Source organism: Ochlerotatus camptorhynchus, unplaced genomic scaffold (genome assembly GCF_037179485.1).
Source record: "Ochlerotatus camptorhynchus isolate MF236.1 unplaced genomic scaffold, CSIRO-AGI_Acam_v1.1 ptg000021l, whole genome shotgun sequence".
Lineage (NCBI taxonomy): Eukaryota > Metazoa > Arthropoda > Insecta > Diptera > Culicidae > Ochlerotatus > Ochlerotatus camptorhynchus.
In genome coordinates this window covers 216,806-237,819 of record NW_027040513.1, presented here as the reverse complement: position 1 = coordinate 237,819, position 21,014 = coordinate 216,806, and the positions used below count along the sequence as shown (strand labels likewise).

Genomic DNA, 21,014 nt, shown 5'->3' with positions numbered 1-21,014 from the left:
GGAAAATGCAACTGATAGCGCCTATTCGTGAGTGATACTCTAAAGGAGACTAAAATGAAGGAACAACTTCTTTATATTCCCTTTCAACTGTCCTCAGCAATCTTTTGAAAATATCTACACCTTCAGAAATTGCTTGAAATTTTTCTGCAAATTCCATTAGAACCGTCCTTTGAATTACATTTGAATTATCCTCAGTATTTTCATGCAATTATCTTCAAAATTCACTCGGAGATTTCCTCAGATGTTTTAAGAAATTGGGTTGTTTGATTTCAAAAAATATGCTGAATTTTTATGCATCATCTGAAAAAGCTACGTTTTTTTGAGCACAACAAAAAATTTTTTTCGATGCCATAGACTTTCATCTCGATTTTTAAATCAAGGTTTAAAGCAAACTATGTTGAAACTAAATTTATAAGTTGACAGCTCCCTCCCATACTAAGTCCCAACGAAGGGTGCTAAGCTGGTGATGTTTGCTGATGTAATCACACTTATTGAAATAGTTTCAGTAAACCAAAATTGATAAAGTTTTGGACTTTTGTTCCCTTTTTTAATAAAGATTAAGAATATGTTTTTACCTTAATACCCCTAAATAACCCATTTAACCAGTTTAGGCAAAATCATTAATCAATTGATATTTTACCGCTCTCATACGCTCTCAAAATCACGTGTGATATTGGAACAAAATATCATGCTTGATATTGATTTTACAAGCTCCTTTGATATTGCGAGACTATTCACAACGTGTGTAGAAATCAAGATGAGAGTTGACTCGAAACAAAAATGCTTCCGTTGCACATCGTTTTCTTAGAAAGAGAAAGTATACCTTGCTATCTCTATTTAGTCTTCACTGATGACAGACACGAGGTGACTGCTGCCAGTCGTGATTGAAGTTTTGGTTGCGTTCGGTTGTAAAGCAAAAAATCATGAAACTCAACCTCACCACAGTTTGTTGATATTTGCAGCTGGTGAGTTTTGTTAGCTTGATATTCCGAGCTGCGATATCACAGCTTGCAGAATCAACCGCAGTTGTATGCTTGTAGATTTTTGTCTACGAAAATCAAGCGTGATCTCGAGCATTGGTGAGATCTATTTTTTTGATATTTTCCCAACACTGTATTGTGTCTTTCACGAATATTTAGATTACAGAGACGAAATTGAGGGAGCTCGTAGATAGTTCAAATGTCAAAAGCTACCACCTTTCCCTATTTACGTCATGTGTCTTGATCATTAAAATTTTGTAAATAAAAGAAACGTCAGTTATCATCGATGTTCAACTAAAAACGTAACTATTTCATAAATACTATTGCGTAAAATGGCATCTATTATTTCCGTTGTGAAAGATCAGAGAGCGTCAGTGAATACCATATATCATGTTTTATATGGATATTTTTTCCTTGGATTGTCCAAATCGAGGCTAGCAACAATTTATCACAAACACAAGTCCACAATCACAAATTGGATCATGCGATACGAGGAGGACGGATTCTATTCTCGCCGAAGTTACGAAAGGGATGCTGTGAAATTCTCTCCCGAAAAACGACAATGGTTGATAAACCTGTATCTACAAAATCCTACGCTTTATCTACATGAATCTAGAAAGCGGTTCCAGCAGGAGTTCAAGACGACAATATATATTTCATCCATTTGGCGCATCATACATAACGCTGGTTTGACCTGGAAATGTTTGGAAAGTCGTGCAATTCAAATCAAGGAAACTGATGTAATCCGTTTTTACAACGAAATTTCGTGCATTCAGTGGGACTACCACAACCTCGTCTTTTTAGACGAGGTTAGTTTCGATAACAGATCCATGTTACGCTCCAGGGGCTACGGAGTTCGAGGCCACCGCTTAGTGTTTCGAGGAGAATTTGTGCGGAAGCCTAGGGAATCCTTGCTTTGTTTCATTGGGCAAAACGGAATGCTTGAAGCCTTCTCTACCAACGGAACATTCAACCGACTAAACTTTTTTGAATGCTGCCGACGATTTGCTCTGGAAACGGGCCATGTTCAGTGCTATCCGGGTAGACATTCCATATGGATATTGGATGGAGCGAAAATTCACTGCAGTGCGAAAATCATAGAATATCTTCGATCAATTGGAATATTCCCTATCTTTCTACCTGCGTATTGCCCCTTCTATAACCCTATTGAAGTCGTTTTCGGATTATGCAAGCGACAAACTCAAGCTATCTATCAGGAATGTGTAAAGAAAGGAATTAAACCAGTAGTAGCTGAAGTGATGGCTACCTTTAGAAATTATAACATGTCTAACTTATTCAGGAAGTGTGGTTACCTGAGAGGAGGAAAATTTGATCCTTCGGTTGCAGATGTGTCTGATTTCAAGAATATTGAAACAAACGAATGAAACATAATCAATGCAGAAAAGTTCTAATTTCTTTGATGTTTCGTATTTGAAAACCAATAAAATAGAAAATATAGTAAAACAATGTATTTGTCTTTATTCATTAAAACAAGTTATCTCAACTCATTTGCAAGTTGGCTTATTCGTGGTCTACATCCTCCATGTCAACTACCTGTCCAGCAATATGTCGACTGAACTCTCCTTCGGAAACTTCCATTGAAGTTTCCATCGCACTTATGAATGAATCACTCATGCGTCCACGCTGCTCCAATGCTTCGATGCGATGCTTCACGAATGAAAGTTGTAGCTGCATATTCTTGGCTACCACCTCAAGTGAGGAAAACGCTTCCTTCAGCGCTGTGATCTCTTCACAAAACGACGCATTTACATTGTGAGCTACAGCCAACCCACACTTTCAATTTTCGGACCGTCCTGTGTTCTGAAAAGATGTTGCAGATGATTTGGAGGAACTGAATTAATCATGTTCTCACGCGTATGAGCTGGCGAAGCAAGTATGGCTGATGCTCACATTGTCCATGCCATTTTGTGTCCATCCCAAAGATGACCATGTCGTTGACGCAAATCCTTAGATAAATTGACGACCACTTGGGTTGAGGCTGCTCCTGCCTTATCGCGCTCAGATGGGTCAATCAAATGTTGCTTCACTGAATTGAAAATCTTACGGGAACTTACGGACAGTGAATAAACATGCAACAGCAGCTGAATTTCTTTTCCTTTCCAGTTCTGAAGCAACGTGGTGGTCAGTTTGTCCAGCGAAGTGTACTTACGATTTTGCTTCTCGTAAAAAAATGGCAAACATCACCAAATCTTCTTCTTCCGGAGAATCCTTATCCATCCATGCTGGCACCGTGCTTCCGTCGTCTTGCTGATTAAAAATTACTTCTCGAAGTAGATGTGGTCTGCATAGCTCCCATAATTTCATCTTAAAGTCATTGAGCGACTTTCCATCTACATTCCAGTGCGCAATATGAGCTCCGGAGGACTGACCTTTAAATTCACGCAGAAACACCAGCAGTCGACAGTTGAACAACGCTGGAGATTTGTTTCCTTTCGGCTGAGTTACGTGCTCAGGTGCATCAGGCTGCTCATGGCTTGGATCACTGTCGGGGTCGCTCCAGTCATAGTCGAGAACCTGAACGTCTTCGAATAACGGGTCATCGAGTTGATCCGCCATCGGGTCTTCGTTCTCATTGCCATCCTCCTTGTCTACATCCTCACCATCATCGTTACGGGATGCCCTTCTGGAAGCCATTCGTTCCTTTTGCAGAAGGTTCCTACAAAGATGATATTATTACATCGGTTGAATTTTAGTTTGCAAATCACAAATCTTACCAATTTTGTTGTAAAACAGTTAAAACAGTTTAAAATAAATCACTTAAAAGCTAACTTTTCGAGCGGCTTCAAAATTTCACGAAAAACAAACAACAACAAACTTTTTTTCATTTTTTTTTCACTCGATTTCCATTCTGTCAACAATGTTCAAGATGTACGTAGAAAGGTGAAAGAAGTGAGAGCGAAATCGATAGCGAAATATCGTAACGACGAAATTGATATCGGTCGAGTCTAAATGAAGAAAATTTTCGCAATATTTAACATCAGATATTCTAATTTTCAGTAAAGTTTACAAATATTAAAAAAAAAATAGAAATGAAAGCTGTTAGAGTGAGAATAAATTTAATATTGCACCATCCGGATATCCGAATAGGAAACGATTTATATATTGACCCTATGGCTCAATTTGTAAATTTACGATTTATATTCTTCAATTTCCCAGCAACTCAAACATTGCATTTATAATTTGTAATCCAAAATCGCATTTTTGTTTAAACTAAGGTGTCAACGTTTTGTGAAATTCCTAGCTGCATCAAACATTTTGCAAATTGGGGATGCTGCCTGAGTTTAATCATGCACATTCTATCAAACGGCACATCAACAACTCCCACACATAAAAACATGATCGCAACAACGTTGGAATTCGAAGAACAAGCTTACCAACGTACCCCCAGCTTTGTTATTTCCATCCAACCTGAGACGCCTAGCACAAATCACCAAGCAAAGTAGACAGCAACAACGGCTACAACAAGACATGCCTACCTCTACCAATCCAGAATCCAACGACAAGATTATTGTTGCAGCAGCAGCAGCAGCAGCCAAAGTATAATCACACAGTGGGTTGCCCTGCTCAGAGTCTCGACGCTTCCCTTCAGGTCGCACACTCCAATTTGTCGTAATCACGTCGCTACGGAACGGCTCTTCAGATCCACTCCGGGCTCGGCTCCGGCTGCCAGAATGCAAGTTTACAATTTGCTCAAATTACCACAAATTTGCATTTGGAAGCGTTAATGTCAGCTTTGAGCTTTGATATGAGGGAATGGTACACAAGGATCGAGGTTGAAAGCCATGCAAACAATAATGTGTGCTCAATCGACTCCTCTCGTGAACAAACGATGTACAAGTGCGCGATTTGACGTGCCAGTTTTAATCAGCCCACCAAAGTGGGTATTGTTACTGGTTGACATTTCAGGAACACCTTGAAATTCGAAAGGGACGCACGGCGAGAAGGGATTGCATTTGAATTATTCGTTTCTGCACCGAATCCACTTGGTATGATTTCTAATTTCAAAGTAAGGAGAATCCCTTCTTGCCTAACTTTCCCATATCTTCGCCCAGATCTACATCGTGAACATTAATTAGCTGCTCCCGCATTGATCGAGCACCTCGGATCTTCCCATTTGCCATACCGAGTATAAGCCTAATCGAAAGAGAAATGGCAAAAATCTAAACGAATTCAACTGACTCCTATCGGCTGCCATCCCCCCTCCTCACCGTTTTTCCTCAGCAAAGAGAAAAGGAACACATTTTTCAACGCCGCCGCCGCGCCAGCCCAGAAGTGATATATCTGTGCTGTGGCCGACCGAATCACGATCCCGGAAGAACACAGCAGCAGCAGCAACCCTAACGACTACAATCGAGCTGTGCGCGGTCGGATGTTGCAACTAGACCAAAGAGGAGTATATACCTAAAGTAGCAACTCGGTAACCACCGCCACGACCCATCCCTGCCTTCTGGGTTCAAGTATTCAAGTAGTCGCGGAGTAGGCTATGGAGGAAGATCTAATCTCGAGAAGCGCAACGAAACTGGGAATTAAATATGTAACTTGGTTGCGCTCGATCTCGACTCCTCGCGCGGAGCTCTTCTGGGAGGCTGGCAGGCTTGTGATGAAGCTAATGGTTTCGAATCCATTCGGTTATTTTTTCTTTTAGTGAACGTTTGTTGCAAATCGTTGCGAATTAGAAAATCGAGCCTGTGAATAATGGTGCGGGAATTTTCAACGAGGGAATGATGTGGCCAAGTTAGTTTGTTAGATGAAGAAATTTTGGGCGCTGGATGTCCAATTCAGAGTTGTCTATGGAGACTTACAGTATAAGTTTCTGGCAACACGCTCCTTGATTTATAGTTGCTTAAAATTCAATCTCATGCTATAGATATAGGAAAGCCTCATCTCCCATTGGAATATGTAATCAAATGAGTTCATAGTAATGGACTTTCAACAGAGTCACATGTACCTTATTTGCTCTGAATTGTTTACCGTTTTACCCCTGTACAGTAATTTCCCAGATGACACAGGGATTCATCAAAACCTGGTTATTGTTATTCCGTGAGTAACCAGCTCAAAAACAGCAATTTCAAGAAACCTAAATCGACCGCTTTACGAAAAGAAGTCAGGTTTTGACCACTCTGTCAATAGCGGATGGATTTCAAACGTAAACAAGCCAATCGATTGGAAATATTTCTACGAATCTGCTAAAATGACCACTTGATCAATTTTCTATAGGTCAGAATTCAAAAATTACACAAATGTCCAACTGTTGCAATGGTGATCAAACTATCACCGATTGCCTGCAAAAAGCGTTTTTCCTAACACAGATTTCAAAATCGAATTCCATTCGGTCTCGCCGAACGGTGCTAATTCAATCACGGTATATGGTTGTGTCCGGTCGGTCGTCATCAGAAGCAGTTAATAACGAAAGGCTGCCTGCAAGCAGCAAGCTACAGCCCACATGAGCGTCCATTCACCGAAGAAGGAAGAAAAAGCCGCACCGCTACTGATCGGATTCAGTAGCTCGTCGTGATCCGCTGTTGGCCATCTAAGCCAAGCGCGTCATTCTCGTTCCAAACAACAAACAGCTCGCCAGCCTCATCTGTGTTGAACACCCTAATAGCGCAGCATTACTCAACCATAACGACACAATGGTCCTTTTCAGAACCATCATAAATTTGTTCTCGCGAAAGGAAAATTTTAGCAAGAAATTCCTCCAATAAATGTTTGCGTATTTTTATTATCTATTGAATAAATCAAAAATTCCATGCGTTTTGTGCATGAAAATGCGTAATTTTGTCATCAGAAAACGAGACGTTTCCGTGATGGGAAATGTTGATTTCCCTAACATAGTCGCCCAACGTCAGACCTACGGGCGTGTCTTGGATACAACCTCAAGCAGTTCAATTAACTACAGGGAATAGCTGGGAACTTTTAACCAGTTCTGGTAAATTCAAGGGTGTATTGAGAATTTTAGAAAAGTTTAGAGAACTTTAGAGCAATTCCGGTCAGTTCAAGCACGTATCTAAAATGTCAGGAAAACAGCTTAGACGTTCAGGGAAGTTTAAAGATCTTGAAGAATAAGTTCTGATAAATTAAGTGCAGTATGAAAAAATAAATAAATGAGATCTTCAGTGGAAATCTTAAAACTGCATTCACTATTTTGATTTAACTTCTGGAAAATAATGGGAACTTTAAAAAAGTACCGGGATTCTTTGGGAAAGTCCACAGAAATCTAAGGAAATTTAGAAAAAAAAAAAAAAATTGCAGACCTTCAAAGAAAGCCGTAGAATTCCAGTGAAGTTTAGGAAATTCAAGAAAAACTTTGAGATCTTCAGGTATGTTCCAAAATCTTCGGGGAAGTTGTAAAAACTCCAGAGAAGTTCAATGACCATCAGAATTACGCAGAAACATTTTAATTGAAGTTCCGTAAACTTTAGGGAAGATTTTTTTTATCTAGTTCGTTTATTTGGAAGACTCAATTGTGTTAGCTTTACGCAGCCGATAATTTATTGTTCATTATTTTTAACAAAATTCACTTCTATGTCTAGAAGCGGCACAACTCCGTCCTACTCGCGGCTTACCCGAGGTTAGAGGGATACATTGTCGAATGATAGGATCAGGGAGGTGCTTGGGGTGGTGTTTCGTTGTCTCATCAGAGCGATGTCGCCAGTATGAACGGTAGTGCGGTTCTAGAGTCGTCTGGAGCTCAACCTGCTATGATTACGTTAGGGAAGATTTCGGTTTTTCCTTGATTTGTTTTCCGTCGATCTTGTTTTCCGTGCTGAGTACCAGTGCTACCGACGCCAGGGAGGCAGCTCCCACACCTGGACCCAACCTATCGACCCATCAACTCATGAACCGGGGACCAACGGCTTTACTTCCCTACCGAAGGAAGACGTGATCAGAGATGTTATGCCTCAGAACATCCCGGCGGCGCCGACTGGAATTGAACCAGGCCTGCTGGGGGTGAGAGGCAATCACGCTTACCACTACACCACCGGCGCCGCTGCGTTAGGGAAGATCATTGTAGTTGTTTTTTTTTTCAGAGATATAGAAACAAGTTTTGAGATAATGCCAGTATTCAGGAAGTCCAGGGAACTTCAGAGAAGCTTAGAAAACGTAAAACAAATTTCAAATATTTCACAGAAGTTCAGAGAACTCCAAACAAAAACATATTCAAAAACTTCATGAGAACCGTACACATTATAGATAAATTCCGAGAACATCAGGAAAAATCAAATAACCTCAAAACAGTTCAGTCTAAAGATCGTAAGATCTGTTGTGAATTTTTGATAGTTTCAGGGAAGTTTTAAATATTTCAAGATGTTCCAAAAATTCTACAAAAATTTCTGAAACCCCACGAACATCAAGAAAAATGAGGAAACTTCCGAGAAGATCAAAGAACATCAAGGCAGTCCCTTTAATTTCAGGCAAACTGTTAGAAATTTTAAGATATACTGAAGTTTTCATGGTTGTCTTGATAACTTCAGGAAAGCCAAATGAACTTTCCTGTAAAAAGCGCTAGAGAATTGTAAGAAAATTTAGAGATCTTTATGAATGGTACGCGAACTTCAAAGAAATTTTTAAAACTTCAGGAAATTAAAGGATCTTAAATGCTGCTTTTTTGCCTTGTTGATAGTGACAAGACTCGGCTTTGTCCACCGAGGATGATCTTGAAACAAGGAAAAAATGAGTTAGTTAGTCTTCATCTATGTGATTCCTAATCTTCTATTCGTTGTTCCATAGTTGGAAGTGGTTAAGACTAGGGTTCGGATGCGTGTTCATTATCGGTGTCATTGTTTAATTTTGTTGCTAAGAAATCCAATTTTGACTGATAAAGGGCGTGACTTTGGAAGGTGTTCCAACACTCCAAAGAGTATAAATAGCGGGACCTTTCAATTAGAGTTGGATCCTTGCGATAAATGCAAGAATGACAACTGTAAAACAATCGAATACTTCATCATTTCTCAATAGTGTTGGAGTAATACGACATGCACTAAACTAAGGACACGAGCTATACTACAATAGATCAAATTACTGGTCTTAGTAGTGTTAGATCCCAAACAGAGGAAAAAAAAGGCTGCTTTCTGAATATCTGGAAAATTGCAGTATCTCTACAGGAAGTCTGAAAACTTATGGAAAGTTTCCGGAACTTAAGGAAAACTTCAAGAACTTTAAGATTTTGACGTAGGACTACGTCTGTGATTTCTATATGGGGGTACACTTTGTGAAAACCGAAAACGGAACATGTAACACAATTATGAAAGATTTTGAACATTAATAACTCAGCTGCCCCTGGACCAATTTCAATCATTTTTATCACCAATCGATCAGAAATATGTCTACGCATCAAAAGCAAAGCTTTTGACTGGTCATTTTAAACAAGAAACTATTGAAAAAGTGGTAATCTGGTAATGTAGTCACTGTTTTTAAGAAATAAACGTTTTTCCTAAACCCAGTCGTCATAATCGAGTACTACTTGGTTGCACATCATTTAGCTTTAACCTGAAAAGATATAAAAGAGCGCTGCTGTCTAGCCTCAACTCATTTTCCCTTCGGACGGCGTGGTGAGCAGACAGCAGAAGCAGCAATAGCAGCAGTAGGAAGGTGGTGACAGGTTAGGTAGTCCGTTATTCTGCCTAACAAGCAACAATGGTTGGTCGTGGCAAAGGAGGAAAAGGTCCTCGTTAATTGCCCTTTACTTTGAAGGATTGACATTGGCAAACCACGCAAAGGGAGAGTGTCGCCTCTTGATAGCAAACTACTCATGATGGGAGGAGCTTAAGTAGTTTACCGGTGGGTGCAAAAATAAAGGCAATCCAAATTTCATTTTGTGATTGTTTCCCAAATACAGACAGCATATTCAAACACCATCGTGATTATGCATTGTAGTATTTTCTGTATATTCCAATTTGTACAGTGTTTACACGCCGCGTTGGACAGAGTCAATATTTGAATTGAATCAAGTGTTTATTGAGAAATTCTGTAAAAACCTTCAAAATGTGTCAACACATGGCTGCAAAATAGCTCCGCGATTATCTAAAGCGCGTGAGAGACCTGGAGGCAGGGAAACCTGCGGAACAGACGTGGACCGTTATTGAACGCGTTCAATTGTATCGAGCGAATGCGGCCAAAGGTAATCCTAATTTTAGGATTTATTCAATAACCGCCCAATTTAAAAAATTTGAATAATGAATTGTTAATTTTGGAGTTAAGTTTCTAAACCATTTATTTTATTTTTAAAATATTAGTGAATGGAGCATCAAAAACAATTTTGTAGTTCTACGTCAACAATGCGGTCGTGCTTTAGACACAACCCTTAACTTTTTTCTAAATGTTCTCTAGAATGTCTCTTGGGTAATTTGTACTCAATATGCTCGCCAACATCTTATTTCGGGATTCTCATGTGAATTTTGTATGCATAAAATAAGTGGTTGTATCCAAGACACGACCGTAGATTTGACGTAGGATTACGTGCTCGGTAGCAATATTCGGCCTGGAGAAAACCGTTCCATAATTCGGAGTGTTTTTGTTTAATTGACAAGGTCATGTGGTATTCGGTCATTGCGAGAATTTGTATGTACCACTTCAAAACGGTTACGCATTTGAACACAAACGTTTGGTTGCGGAGCAAATTATCAAAGAGCTTTGGAGGTGGCAGCAAGGCGAGCAAACGTTCAATGAAAATTAACTCTTAAACAACAATACATTATAGTGGTCTTGAAAAGAACCGTTTTGTCGTGATGGTTGAATAATACTGAGCTATTAGGGTGTTCAACACGGATGAGGCTGGCGAGGTGTATGTTGTTTGGAACGAGGTTGATGCGCTTGGCATAGTTGGCCCACAGCGGCTCACGACGAGCTACTGAATCCGATCAGTAGCGGTGCGGCTTCTTCCTCGTTCTTCGGTGAATCGAGGGCTCTTGTGGGCAGCCTTGATAGCAAGCTGTTGCGGGGAGCTTTCGTTGTTAACTGGCAACGCCACGCGCCATAAGCACTGCTGCTGCTGCTGATGGTGACCGACCGGATACCACCACACACGATGATTGAATTAGCACCGTTCGGTGAGACCGGATGGAATTCGATTTTGAAATCTGTGTTAGGAAACGCGCTTTTTGCAAGCTTTCGGTGATAATATTGATCACCATTGCAACAGTTGGACATTTGTGTAATTTTCAGTAGTGACCTATTGAAAATTGATAAAGTGTTCATTTTAGCAGAATTGTAGAAAAAAGTTCAATCGATTGGCTTGTATAGAGTTATAATCCATCCGCTATTGACTGAGTTATAAGTGGTTAAAAGCTGACCACTTTTCGTAACGTGGTCGATTCTGGTTTCTTGAAATTGCACCCCCAATATGTTGCCGAAAGATGTTGTACTACGTAAAAAAAATCATGAAAATGTCTCACATTGGACAGACCCCAAGGAGTTTCCGTGTAAATCCGGAACCGTTAATCTGACTTGACCAACAAGTGTGAATTATAGAACTGTGATAATTTCTCAATTATTTACAGGGTGTTTAGTTTGACTCGGTGAAACATTAAGAAATATAGAGGCAAATGAACAAATCAATTAATGAAAGCAAAGTAATTTTGGACGCAAAGGCTAACACGAATTCGGCTATTTTTGTGTTAGCACATCAGTCTCTTCATGATTCTCGCGACATCATTTAATTTTTTCGCGATTATCGCTACTGAAAGATCAAATCCGCCTCTAATCTACAAAAATCTCGAAATCCACGAAATTCGCGAAACCTACGCCTGTTGCAAATCGAATTGAAAAAAAAACTTTTGAATCTTATGAAGGAAGATTTAAAAAAATGTTCGTTTTGTAACCAGTAAAATGAGCACCCCATCGGGCTGGTATGAGCGCCCTAGTTAACTACCGGTAAGAATATTTTGTTTTCATGAAGATTTAAAAAGGGTCATCAATGAAAAGGTTTAAAAGAAACAACGATTTCTGTAGAATAATTTAAATTTAGGAAATAGGGTTAACTACCCCATTTCCGGCCAATTAAGCACAACCCGCACATAGTCTTTCTTAATGTAGCGTAGTTTAGCATCAAACGGAATGTTATTATTACTGATGGCTTCTAAATTTATTTACCTTTCCGTACGTACCGTAAGATTTGATAAAGATAAACAAATTGTTGAGATATTGTTAAAAGTCTAACACTGCTTCTTGACGCCAAACTCTGCCTACGGATTCTAAACTCGGCCTAACGCATTGAAACGCCAATGAATTTACTTCGGCCTATCGGAAGAAGTTGAAAATTGATTCGGTTGGAGCGCTTCATTTGTTTTTGAGAATATTGGGTGCAAACATTCATATCACACGTTCTTATTGACAAACGCATAATTTACCTTTTAACGCCGAAATCATGGATTTATTTGATGTTTTCTGCTTGATAGGCCCAAAATAGGCGCTTAGGCCGAAGTAGTTCTCTACCCTTTTTCTATATTTTTTCAGTCTTGTGAATTAATTATTTTTTTTTCCAATGCAGCTGCTTTGTAAAGAGAACAATGCAACATTTAAGAATTTAAGTGGAAAATGTTTGAAATATCAATGGTGATCATATTGCCCTGAATGGAGTTAAGTAATATTTATGTTAAGAAAAACTATAATTTTCATTGAAAACTAGAAACACATTGTGTCATATAAAAAGCCAATGACCATTTAGATAGCTACTGAAGGAATATTGTCGATAAGCTATAAAATACTACTGATAGACCTTAGTTTCGGATTCAGAAATCTTACAACATTTTCGACATTTGGAGCTAGTCTAACATCTTTCGAATATTCGCACTAGAGAAAAATAATTTTTTTAGCCAAAAATTAAATTGAATGTTCAAGTAGGCTTCAAGCGTTTAGCATGCAACAGATTTTATTTTTTGTAAAATAAAGGCGAACTAAAAGTAAATTGGTACGCCCTCGCGCGCCGCTAGCACGCCTGGGAATCGAAAATCTTTGACAGTGATTTGTTTACACTTATATAGAGAACATCTGGTGCAAGTTTGATCAAAGAAGTCGATCGCTTTCAGAAATAACGTCAAATGCAACTCGAAAGAAGAAAAATATTGTACACAAACACCTGAAAAATCCGGAGTGGTCTAGTCCAAGCTGGCTGAAGTGCTGAAGATTCCGAAAACAACAGTTTGTCGAGTGTTCAAAACCTACAAGGAAACCTTGAGTGTGTAAGAAATCAGCGGACCTACGAAAAAACTGGAACCAGAGATCGTCAGCTGCGCAACAAGATGTTGAGGTTCGTTAAAGCCAACCCCGGTCTTTCGATCCGAGATGTGGCCAGAGGTACAACGCCAACATACAAACAGTGCGGAACATCCTTGCCAGAGAAGGATACAAGTCGTACAAAGCCAGTAAACATCCGAACCGGCACATGAAGCAGAATTCCGTGGCCAAAAAGCGTGCAAGGCTCTTGTTCGAACGTGTTTTGACGAAGCACAAGGGCTGCACTTTGATCGATGACGAAACATACGTCGAACTCGATTTTAACCAGCTTCCCGGTCAAAAGTTTTACATCGCAACTGGACGTGGGGGTGTGCCGGGAAGATTCAAGTTCGCGACAAGTTCGCGAAGAAGGTCATGATTTGGCAAGCGATTTGCATCCTCGACGATGACATCCCAAGTTTACATCGAAGAATGCCTGAAAAAACGTTTATTGCCGTTCATCCACAAGCATAGAGGCAAAGTCATCTTTTGGCCCAATTTGGCAAGCTGCCACTACTCCAAGGTGGTTTTGGAGTGGTATGCTGCCAACTTGATCAATTTTGTCACCAAGCTAATGAATCCTCCGAATTGCCCGGAACTTTGACCAATCGAAAAACACTTAAAAATTTCAAAGAAGTGACTTCGAAGAAGTGGCGGGGCAGTCAAGGACATCCAGCAAATGTGGGCCAAATGGAAGAAATGCGCTGATTTCGTGTCCGTTTCCACTGTGTGGGCGCTGATGGGCTCCATTAAGAGAAAGGTTCGAGAATTCGTTCGAACTGGAGAAATGTAACCATCTAATGCTGTAACTTTGAAGTTTTAATAAAAGTACTGTAAAGCAACCATTTATTGACTTTTTAAACTTATTGAATTAAGAATCACTGGTAATTTTGTGCATACCAATTTACTTTTAGTTGATTTTAACCAGGAGGCCACATTGCCCGATTGGCGAAATTGCCATACTGGAGGGAAGCATCAATTCAAAAAACCCAATTTCAGTTGCTCCAATCAATCCTCTTCTGTCACCGGAAATGCTTCGTGTAATTGCAACATTCAAAGCACGGTAAAATCTCAGCTGGGAATTATCACTCATTATATACCTACATGTGGCAATTGAAAAAGGTAGACATACACAAATACAATATTTCCTCCCCATAGTCATAGTCCATCATTCGTCCCGCTGTTTACATAGTTCTCGGAATCATCGCCGGACGAACGGACAGCAGCAGTTAATTTTATTACATTCGCACGCTTTGGCAAGCCCAACCTTCTGCGTCGTCTGCTGGATGTGACGTGTTATCAAACGTTAATTATCATTTGCCCCGACTGGTACCGTAGTACACGGCGGACGAAGGACGGCGTGCGAGTTTCTTCAAACTTTCAAACGTGCGGATACTTCTTACTCCCGTTTAGTTTAGTTACTTACTTGCTTGTTCTTGTTACGTTGTTTTTACTTCGTTGTTTTCTCTCTGTTTTTGTCTACTCTCCGGTTGTTGTATTCTTTATTTCTTGTTTGTTATTCAAACAAAACTGATATGACGACAACGAACGGAGCTATGTACTTTTGTCGGGAGTGAATTAATCGTCTTTCCACCGCGTTACTGTATACATCTGACGTTCTTTCCGAATATGTGTATTCACATTAACGAATGGCACCACTCGAACTTTATCAATGCTACCTTTTTTTCACGGGGGCTCGGGTATTTTTAAATAAACGTTCATTAATAATTCTTCTTCATTCACTACATTAATCACAACACAAAATCGTCGGCTGGCAATTTCACTCTTTGTTTTAGCAATAATTGATTCAGCGGATCATTCGACGGTTCGGCATTAATAGTATTCAAGCACTTTTACTTTTGTCACTGTTTTTTTCCCTGTTCTAACAATCACACTTTACAACACAACCGAAGAACGTCGATGACACAAACGGAAACGATGTGAACCGGACGATGGCCGAATCGAGACTAGTGACCAACCGTGCGCCAATGACTCGTGAGCGCTGCCGAGGAGGATCAACATTGCTCGCTGGGTGGATGGATGGGTGGATGCGGATGGGCTCGCTCTCACTCACGCTCTCGTGTGTTGGCTCTTGCTCCGTTGATGGCCGGGTTTGTTGTTGCACCGATCAATGACGATGATTACGGTGTGGTGTGCTTTGCTTCTCCGATGGTTGATTGGAAATGAATGATTAAGCTTTGTTGCTGATGATATGGTCCGATGGAAGGGAGCTTGTACTTGTATGGGGCTTCAGTGGAGTGGGAGCTGCAATGGGAGAGATCATTGAAGAATTTTAGATTTTAAGGAATCATTGCATGAAGTGTCAATAGAAAAGGGAGCAGGCACTCCTTAGTGTACGGTAAATGGCTTATACATTACAGAGAGGTGCCGTTGTTTGCGGATGGAGTTTTAGCTGGTTTTTGGTAATAAAGGCTAAAAGGAATACCGGCTAAAACTCCATCCACAAACAACGGTTCCTCTCTGTAATTATTCGTTGAGTATATTAACAATGGATCACGCATCAGAGCGAAGGAATAATTTGGAACGATTTTCAATTCGATGCATTTTGCTAGTTTGTAATTACAAGCTTCAAATATAGAATTCTTCTGAATTTGTATGATATTTTCTAACCGCTTTCGGTACCATTTTAAGTGAATGGTTTCAATTTAATCGCAACACAATTTGATTTTACATGACATATTCAACTTTCACCATAAACACTAAAATTTTACATGTACTAAACGTAAAATTTCTTAGGCATGCAGCGTTTATGGAGAATGCATCGCAGCGGCCATGATAGAAGCCATCCCAACTAACAATTTTCGCAATGTAAACGCTTTACTCATTTCATTTATACAGCCTCAAGCTGTACTCAAATGTTATACGATATGAGGAAACTTTTACTCAACCTCTTTACAAGCAAATCAAACTTAGTCAGTTACTAATGGCTCTTGGGACCGGTTGGGACAAGCTCTTATTGCTTATCCATTTAGAAGCGTAAATGCTTGATTTCATGCTTGAATCGAAAGTACCTGATGATGTTCAACTTCGACGTCAAACGGTTTCTGGGCAAATGCTTCCTCGCAATACCGGTGATGAGATCCGACTTGAGCTTGGTTTTTGGTGACATGATTTTCTTTTTTGGTTCAGCTTGCTACGGCAATCAAATGGAAACTAATAAATGGTGTGGTCTTTCCCCGCTCAAATATCCCCCTATTGAATTCTAGAAACTTCGAAACCAATGTTATCAAGTGATTTGCAACAAAGTAGGTGATTTGTATTTATCGATTTCAATGATAGTTTGATTTGCTGGTGGACATACTGCAAGTATTGAAATTCTGAACTTTTCTTTCCACAGTCGAATAACTTTTTAACGGTTAGCAATAAGGTTAAAATGTATTGAGCAAAGTTTTTGCTTATAAATATTGCTTTTCCCATATTTTTGCTGCATTTGATTGATAATAGCGCTATGCTGGATACCCACTTTTGATGATTGAATGCAGTGATGTACAACAAAAAACACATCATTTTAGAGAATTTAAAAAAATTGTAACTAACCAATTGGGCACAGAACATGCCGTAGAATTTTTTTCTCTTATAGTTTTGACCCTTGGTAATCTGCGAAAAATATAAAAGAGTGAGATTTCTCTGAAATTTAAAGAAATTAAAAGTATTTATTGGAGATGGACTTTTTTCAAAAATCTCGTCGGGGCGACCTCTAAACAACATTTCCCAGAGTTGCCGCCAGAAAAGTTTGTTTGTAACACCCTTAGCTATCATTTGGAGGTTGAGCCCCCAGATTTCCAGACATAGTGCAATTTTGGGATACCCTAATATGCAGCTTTTTTCAGCTACTTTACAGCACAATGCTGGAAAAATTGGCTTATAATGCTGAAAATGCTAGTTGGGATGTACATCAAAACCTGGGACGGGACTTGACAATCGGGTAGCGATTTCGAGGCAATTTGCTGTTAAATCTGAGCTTGTTTCTGATTGGTCGATTTGACAGTAGCAATTGTGGAATAAAAAGGACAGAGGGGTCGCTACAATCTGGCAGGCAGTGATGCCGGCATCAATGTTGACTTTAATGGCGTTGTTAATTGTTTATTTTCAGCGAAAGGAAAGTTGAAAAATTGAGTGCACTGCGTGTTTTAAGCGATGGATATTGTTGTTTGTTCATGGTTGTTTTTATTGTGTTGAGCAAAAATTATGTACAAGCTGCTAGACTGCGGTAGAAACTCCGAATAAAATCCAAATGAAAATAGAAAAAAATATTTTACATTCCTGGCATCATTGGTTAACTCCGTCAAACACCACGCACAATTTTTCGAAGGGCATTCTTCAAAAACATTAAGCAGAGTGAGATTTTCAAGTCCCGTCCCGGATCAAAACAAATGTACTCTTAATTTATTTCGGTATTACCGAAATAGCTACGCACTGGAAGTCGTAACAAATTCTAAAAGGGTTATGATAAGTACCCTGCTTCTTGAATTTTATCTACAACACTAATTTCATGCGATTTTTTTTTTTTCAAATACGATGCAAACCACTTGGAAAGCAACGAGATGCAATGTACCCCACAAGTTGCGATAAACTCACAAAAGTGTGATCCGGCCACCGGAAGAATGAAAAAGCCTCATCGTCCTCGTTTGGGAACAGCAGCTTTTCGTGAGATCTGTCCTTACGCAAAAATCGGATGGGTTTCTGATCAGTAAGTTACTGTTCCAGCGCTTGGAACGTGGAATTTTCCAGGAGGATCTGCGCTTCCTAATCTCGATCGTGGTGGTCCTGCAGAACTAGCGGGGCTTATTTAAAAACATAAATTTGCATTTTATCCACTCCAAGCGGGTCACAGTGATGTGGAAATATGCATTCAAGGAGAGTGTGCTTTGAGTTATTGGCATCTATATTATTTTATAATCTAGTTTAGTGTATGGAAATAAATCTATAGTATAAAAAAATAACGATGAATTAATTCATAATTATCCGAAGAAAAACGACTTCCGAAAATATTATCCATAACCTCCTCATATGTGAACAAATTACATGACATTGAATTTTACATAGTGACAAAACGCAATATGTAATTTTAAGGAACGAACGTAAAAATAAGTTATTTATCATGAAACCTTTTAGTTACACGTAGTTAAACAGAAAATTGCACGTTTCGTTCATACTGTGTAGGTAGGGAAGTGTTTACTCTAAGCTTGCAAATGCTGATTTCACATAAAATAAAATAAATCAGAATTAGGGTAAATGTCGGCTACGGCACTTGTTCACTGCTTTCGGCAACCAAAATTTAAACGTTAATTTTACAATTTTTTCCCATCAAAACACTGAATTGTGAATGTATCCACAAGATTTCTTAGTCTTTCAGCTTCCATCTGACTCCATTTTTATAACTGACTAGCTGAGTGTGCCCGGTCTTGCTCGGGATTCAATATTAGCTTGAGTTTATGCGCCGATTTAAAAAAAGCATGCTTTATTGTACGTATCCCCCCCCCTATTATCTAAGGGGCTACCCCCTATGATTATCTCCTTATACCCCCACACTCGCCCCCACATGCCTAATTTGGTTCCATTTGCTTGATTAGTTCTCGAGTTATGCAGAAATTTCTGTTTCATTTGTATAGGAGCTCCCCCTTACAGAAAGGGGAGGGGTCTCGAACCATCATAAGAACCTTCTACGGCCCGAAAACCCCTGTATACAAATTTTCACGCCAATCGGTTCAGTAGTTTCCGAGTCTATAAGGGTCAGACAGACAGACAGACAGACAGACAGACAGACAGACAGACAGACAGACAGACAGACAGACAGACAGACAGACAGACAGACAGACAGACAGACAGACAGACAGACAGACAGACAGACAGACAGACAGACAGACAGACAGACAGACAGACAGACAGACAGACAGACAGACAGACAGACAGACAGACAGACAGACAGACAGACAGACAGACAGACAGACAGACAGACAGACAGACAGACAGACAGACAGACAGACAGACAGACAGACAGACAGACAGACAGACAGACAGACAGACAGACAGACAGACAGACAGACAGACAGACAGACAGACAGACAGACAGACAGACAGACAGACAGACAGACAGACAGACAGACAGACAGACAGACAGACAGACAGACAGACAGACAGACAGACAGACAGACAGACAGACAGACAGACAGACAGACAGACAGACAGACAGACAGACAGACAGACAGACAGACAGACAGACAGACAGACAGACAGACAGACAGACAGACAGACAGACAGACAGACAGACAGACAGACAGACAGACAGACAGACAGACAGACAGACAGACAGACAGACAGACAGACAGACAGACAGACAGACAGACAGACAGACAGACAGACAGACAGACAGACAGACAGACAGACAGACAGACAGACAGACAGACAGACAGACAGACAGACAGACAGACAGACAGACAGACAGACAGACAGACAGACAGACAGACAGACAGACAGACAGACAGACAGACAGACAGACAGACAGACAGACAGACAGACAGACAGACAGACAGACAGACAGACAGACAGACAGACAGACAGACAGACAGACAGACAGACAGACAGACAGACAGACAGACAGACAGACAGACAGACAGACAGACAGACAGACAGACAGACAGACAGACAGACAGACAGACAGACAGACAGACAGACAGACAGACAGACAGACAGACAGACAGACAGACAGACAGACAGACAGACAGACAGACAGACAGACAGACAGACAGACAGACAGACAGACAGACAGACAGACAGACAGACAGACAGACAGACAGACAGACAGACAGACAGACAGACAGACAGACAGACAGACAGACAGACAGACAGACAGACAGACAGACAGACAGACAGACAGACAGACAGACAGACAGACAGACAGACAGACAGACAGACAGACAGACAGACAGACAGACAGACAGACAGACAGACAGACAGACAGACAGACAGACAGACAGACAGACAGACAGACAGACAGACAGACAGACAGACAGACAGACAGACAGACAGACAGACAGACAGACAGACAGACAGACAGACAGACAGACAGACAGACAGACAGACAGACAGACAGACAGACAGACAGACAGACAGACAGACAGACAGACAGACAGACAGACAGACAGACAGACAGACAGACAGACAGACAGACAGACAGACAGACAGACAGACAGACAGACAGACAGACAGACAGACAGACAGACAGACAGACAGACAGACAGACAGACAGACAGACAGACAGACAGACAGACAGACAGACAGACAGACAGACAGACAGACAGACAGACAGACAGACAGACAGACAGACAGACAGACAGACAGACAGACAGACAGACAGACAGACAGACAGACAGACAGACAGACAGACAGACAGACAGACAGACAGACAGACAGACAGACAGACAGACAGACAGACAGACAGACAGACAGACAGACAGACAGACAGACAGACAGACAGACAGACAGACAGACAGACAGACAGACAGACAGACAGACAGACAGACAGACAGACAGACAGACAGACAGACAGACAGACAGACAGACAGACAGACAGACAGACAGACAGACAGACAGACAGACAGACAGACAGACAGACAGACAGACAGACAGACAGACAGACAGACAGACAGACAGACAGACAGACAGACAGACAGACAGACAGACAGACAGACAGACAGACAGACAGACAGACAGACAGACAGACAGACAGACAGACAGACAGACAGACAGACAGACAGACAGACAGACAGACAGACAGAC

General features: G+C 40.5%; 1 protein-coding gene and 1 pseudogene across 1 annotated transcript in view; both read right to left on the bottom strand.

Annotated features, from left to right (window-relative positions):
* Ntan1 (N-terminal amidohydrolase 1) overlaps positions 1-15,029 on the bottom strand; it is a 73,219-nt gene extending 58,190 nt beyond the window's left edge. The window contains exon 1 of the mRNA XM_065225399.1: positions 14,641-15,029. The gene's annotated coding sequence lies outside the window, so the exon portion shown is untranslated. The remainder of the gene's footprint in view (positions 1-14,640) is intronic.
* Positions 2,471-3,687, bottom strand: LOC135704150 (uncharacterized; annotated as a pseudogene).
* Positions 15,030-21,014: the final 5,985 nt, after the last annotated feature.